This window comes from Hemiscyllium ocellatum, unplaced genomic scaffold, assembly GCF_020745735.1.
Source record: "Hemiscyllium ocellatum isolate sHemOce1 unplaced genomic scaffold, sHemOce1.pat.X.cur. scaffold_470_pat_ctg1, whole genome shotgun sequence".
NCBI lineage: Eukaryota > Metazoa > Chordata > Chondrichthyes > Orectolobiformes > Hemiscylliidae > Hemiscyllium > Hemiscyllium ocellatum.
In genome coordinates this window covers 495,970-501,832 of record NW_026869074.1, presented here as the reverse complement: position 1 = coordinate 501,832, position 5,863 = coordinate 495,970, and the positions used below count along the sequence as shown (strand labels likewise).

Genomic DNA, 5,863 nt, shown 5'->3' with positions numbered 1-5,863 from the left:
CATCTGTCCTATACCTACCACCCTTAATTTAAAGCTATGTCCCCTAGTAACACCTGACTCCATTAGCGGTAAAAGGTTCTTAGTATCTACCCTATCTAAAACCCCTAATCATCTTATACACTTCTATCAGATCTCCCCTAAACCTTCTCTTCTCCAATGAGAACAGCCCCAAGTGCCTCAGCCTTTCCTCATAAGATTTTCCTACCATTCCAGGCAACATCCTGGTAAACCTCCTCTGCACTCGTTCTAAAGCTTCCACATCCTTCCTATAGTATGGCGACCAAAACTGCACACAATACTCCAGATGAGGCCTCACCAGAGTCTTATACAACTGCAACATGACCTCAGGACTCCGGAACTCAATTCCTCTGCCAATAAAGCCCAGTACACCATATGCCTTCCTCACAGCACTATTTACCTGGGTGGCAACTTTCAGAGATCTGTGTACATAGACACCAAGATCCCTCTGCTCATCCACACTACCAAGTAGCCTACCATTAGCCCAGTAATCCATCATCTTGTTATTCCTACCAAAGTGAACGACTTCGCACTTAGCTACATTGAATTCCATTTGCCACATTTCCGCCCAGCTCTGCAACTTATCTATATCCCGCTGTAACCTACCACTTCCTTCCTCACTATCCAAAATTACCTGTGGGAGTCGGCGGGCTTGCAGCCTATGTCTGTAATTAGTCAGTCGCCAGAGACGGTGATGGAGAGGTCCAGGAAGGCCGATGGAATTTGCCAGATGATCAGGATAAATTTGAGTTGTGTGTGGAAAGTATTGGTAAAATTGGTGAGTTATTGAACCTCCTCGTTGGAGCACGAAGTGGCGCCAATACATTCATTAATGAAGCAGAGGAAGAGGTGGAGGATGGTGTCTGTGTAACTGTGGAAGATGGACAGTTCTGCGTATCTGACAAACAGGCAGGTATAGCTAGGTCCTATGCGGCTGCCAATGACTACCCGTTTCGATGGAGTAAGTGGGAAGATTGGAAAGGGAAGTTGCTGATTGTGAGGACCAGGTGGATGAGGATGTCCGTGGAAGGGTTTGGTTGGGATGGTGTGAAATTAAGAAATGGAATGCTTTGCAGACTTCTGTCATGGCAGATTGGTTTGTACAGGGACTGGATGTCCATGGTGAACATGACGCTTTGGGGGCCAGGGAAACGAAATTCTTGGAGGAAGTAAAGTGCAAGGGGTGTCACGAATGTAAGTGGGCATTTCTTCTGGGCACCTGAGGGAGATAGGATTGTGTCGAGATAGGAAGAGATGATTCGGATGGGACAGGCGCAGGCTGAGACAAAAGGTCGACTGGGGAAGTCAGGTTTGTGAATCTTAGGAAAGAGGTAGAATCGGGGAGTGCACGGTTCATGACATTGAGGTTGGAGGTTGTGGTTGGCAGATGCCCAGTGGTGATGTGATTGTGGATGGTCTGGGAGATGATGGTTTGGTGATTGGAGGAGGGTTTGTGATCGGGGTCAGTCAGAGGAGGTGCCTGCGAGTTTGTATCTGGCTTCAGCTTTGTCTCTCAACCCGACTCACAAGCCTAATTTCTGATGAATGGCTGATCCTAAATCGCTCATTCTCCTGCTCCTCAAATGTTGCCTGACCTGCTGTGTTTTTCCAGTACAACACTCTCTACTCATTCATTTCACACTAGCAGGTCCATGCTGTCTATTTGATTCTCGAGAGCACTGTCCTCATGAACTGTGACAAAATCTGCCAATCTGAAACAAAAAACAGAAATTGCTGTAAAATCAAAGGTGTGCAGGCACCATCTGTGCAGATGAATCACAGTTAACGTTTCACATCCACTGAGTCCATCTCCTCCAGATGCTGCAAGACGTCCTGAAATTTTCCAGCAACGTCTGTTTTTTTTGATTTTCAATATCAGCATTTTTAAAAATGTTTTCTTATTTTCTGCCAAAAGATTTGGCTAACGATTACGTTAAATGATTTAAATATGACTGCGATTAGAACGGCCAGATTCCACCAGCCCGCTACTCTTTTATTGGTTCACGTGACCAATGCCTTTCCACTTGTTCACCGCACCCTACAGATGCACTGCATATAAATTGACAAAATTGTGGCATTCTCTAGGATTGGTAATCAGGAGCGAGATTGATTGAAATTGTTGAAAATGTAAGATAAAATTGAGAAAATACAGGATATTAAACGGGAAACTGAAAGGGAAAGAGAGAACAGCGAATGACAACTTTTTGACAAAACTGAAATGTAATTCCTCAAGATTCAGAAAGTGCTTTCATCCACAAACATACCACAATGCGGAATGTAATTTTTGGGACAACCAATGCAAGCAGATTGCAAAATCTTTGTTTTAAAGTCTTACTGCAACTCTTTTGCTTTTAATGAACGCACACATGGGATTCGGTGCTGTTATGATCCCCTAAACTGGAGAAGGAAATCCTTGCCTTCGAGGATACGTGTGGAATATTCACTGATTTATCCCAGTAATGGCAGGACTGTCCTCTGGAAGCATATGAGTAAAATTATTCAATGTTCCATGGAGTATCGAATGAGTGGTGAAGTGAATGTCTCCATTCGCAAATTAATCATTCAGTAGAATTCATATACAGGGACACATGTAATGATGAACACGTTGAACAAGAACATGGACATACAATGCACATTAACTATGACAATTACTCTGTGAAAACTGTTGATTTCAGATCCACGGTGGCCTTTGCTGATGGCATTTGCTGTCCAGAACCAGTCTGTACTGGAATGACTGGAGACACACTATCAAGTATTTGAACTTCAGTCGCCTTTAGAAATAGCTGAGACTCACTCAGGGCATGGGCAGTTAGAGATGCTGACCTCATAAACCTTTCGAACATTTCGTGGAAGAATAAAGGAAGTGATAGATAATTTTCGTCTCCATAGAGACGATGTTCACGAACTGGATAGATAATAATTTACCTTATTGGAGGTTATACGAGAGGGGCGTCATATTTAAAAAGCAAAGAGTCCATAGTGTAACTGTGAAATCTGTAGGTCACCTCAGTGGGAGCATTGTGTGTAATCCTTGTCCTCATGCTCCACCAAAAACATGTACAGAGGCACAGACTCTGTTTCCTGGATAGCAAGATATTAGAACGCCAATGACGTTGTTTACTGAGACATAAGGATATCAGAAAGAATACAAACGGGATGATAGAAAGAATGAAGGAGTTTATTCACAAGATTTGGAAATGCTGGTGCAGAAACACGCAAGTTTGAGGTAAACAAATGAGATTTTCACAAAATGTGAGGGTTGAATGACTAAATCGGGGGAAACCCCTTCTTTCGTGTGAATCAATTACTTCAGTTAGGTCTTAAAACCATGAGTGAATGTTTGGATGAGAGTTTCTTCCACTCAATAGAGTTAGTCAAATCGCGAACGGCTTTCCAGAAATAAAGTGTAGAATCTGATTTCACAGTGTTTTAAAAGATACCTGAAAAAACATACAAGGAGAAAGTCTTACATTGAGAGAAATTCAGTGTGGTTGCGTAAAAATTTCGAATTTGGTTGACTTCAGACACAAAGACATTTCATGAACACGTACAACTGAATAAGATTGAGTATAAAAAGTTCATGGATTGATAAGGTGTGGCGTATTATTCAAGGTGAAACTCTGTAAATGGAGCTGATGTCCTAAAATAACTGCAGACAGAAGTTATAACCTAATGATAGGAATTGAATCGTCACTTGGACTTTAAAGATTTGACCACATTCACATGATGTTACGTATATTTACTACATTCTTAACTCAACCTAAGAAATGCACCAAGAAGATTCTGTCCTTTTGTGTTGTTAACCCGCTGTACTTCTCTGCAGCACGCTATTGAAGATAAAATCTGCTCAAACCAACATTCAATTCAATACGAAATTCGAACGGTCCTATGTGTGTTTTTTTCTTTTGATTATTGCAATAACCTTTGTGAGTTTGTAACAAACTGCATAACATGAAACCAGTTCAGCATCTATTTTCCCGGAATTTAACGCAGTGCACATGCCAAACGTTATTCATCTGCTGAAAAATCAACTTTGCCTCTCTCTTCACACCTGTCTCTTCACGTTTTAAATACTTGTTTGTTGATCAAGGAGTCATTATCCAGAAAAGGACGTTTGCCAATCCACAAACACGGCTATTTTCCCATAAACTTGGCTTTGCTCAATATCACCTTCCATCCGTACCCCTCAAGACAATGAATAATTGAAGCTGCTCCATGTGAGGCTCAAATTAAAACTTCGGAGAGCACAGCCCATTATACTGGCACAGAGATACTGTGCACTGCCCACCTGCAGCACAGGAGCAACACATTAATGCTTACCTCCACATTCCTGGTTGTACCTTAACGTTTGGGAAACTGAGTTTCTCTGATTCCATGGCTAGTAACGATCATCTTCACCAGTGGTTCTGTACCTGAGTGAGGAAAGTGGTGCGCTGCTCATTGCAAAGATGGGTAGATTGTTGAAATATACAATGTCAACATTTGCCTTCACTAACCAATGTACATTTCATTTTGTTTTTTATCTGTAAAAATCTTTAAAATTTCATCTTTAACAGACTCAATGACAGATCTCCATTGTGACTCTGGCATCAAATTCCAATTTGTAAACCCCCTCTGAATTCTTCCACCACAGTCCGTTGTTTGGGAAGTGTTCCTCTTGTGGGAAATGCACTTCCCCGTGTGTCAACTGCTGCTCCCAGCATTCTCTCTGGTACTGCACTCATTTTCCTTCTGACACTTGCTCACTGTGTTGCTGTGATCAGACAGTGACTTGTTGTAGCATGGCCCAGGAAAATGACACAGATCAAGGTTTTTTGCATTGTTGAATTCAATTGTCAGTTTAACCTCATTTAGGATTTTGAAGTTGTCTGTTCTGTACACAGGTGCGTGTCAAAAATATCTGAGCAGAAGAAAGGTGTTCCGAATAATGACATTGAGCACTATGCACTCTCCTCCAGTCCGGAAAACAATTCCTTACAGGCAATTTAATCGACAATAGACAATAGGTGCAGGAGTAGGCCATTCTACCCTTCCAGCCAGCACTACCATTCATTATGATTATGGATGATCATTCTCAATTAGTATCCTGTTCCTGCCTTATCCGCACAACACTTGATTACACTACCCTTATGAGCTCTATCCAACTCTTTCTTGAAAGAACACCTCCTGCTTTTTCAGGTTCTTCATTCCGTTGACTTCAAATATTCACAGATTTCAACAGACTTTGTTACATAGTCTTTTCTTCATTTTTGTTCAGATCACTGTGAGCAGAGTGTCACAGTGGGAATGCCGTTGCCCCACAACCCAGAGGTCAGACCATAGTCTTGGGACCGTACTGTGCTATTTAGCATTTCACTGGACCAGGGAGAAATATCTACTGTTCAGCATAATTTACGCAATTCACTTATTCATAAGTTCATACACATGCCAGCATATGTGACGAGGTGGCCGAGAGGTTAAGGTGATGGACTACTAATCCATTGCGCTCTGCGCGCGTGGGTTAGAATTCCACTCTCGTCGCTGTTTTCAATGTTGCTATTTTTGTATGTTGACACCTGTCTTATTGAAATTGGAACTCCAATGGTCAATTTATATGCATCGACGCTATCATAAAATCTCAAAGAATAATTTGAGTCAGTTGCCTAAACTGCATTGAAACGTAGATCACATCGGGATAATGAAAAGCAACGCGATTTTCTTTTTCAAGTCGAGCAGCTGGGACCTTTTATCGTATGAAAGAGATCCAGGAAAACCAAAATACAAGAGATGTGAAGGGCGTGTTTATGTAATGGGATTCTTAATGACTGTTTTGTCAAATGAAATCTGGAACAGGTTGAGTAAAAGT

At 41.7% G+C, this 5,863-nt stretch overlaps 1 non-coding gene across 1 annotated transcript; it reads left to right on the top strand.

The window, feature by feature from the left end:
- Positions 1-5,456: 5,456 nt before the first annotated feature.
- Positions 5,457-5,538, top strand: trnas-acu (transfer RNA serine (anticodon ACU)). The gene has a single exon. It is a non-coding gene; the product is annotated as a tRNA-Ser (tRNA).
- The last annotated feature ends 325 nt before the right edge of the window (positions 5,539-5,863 follow it).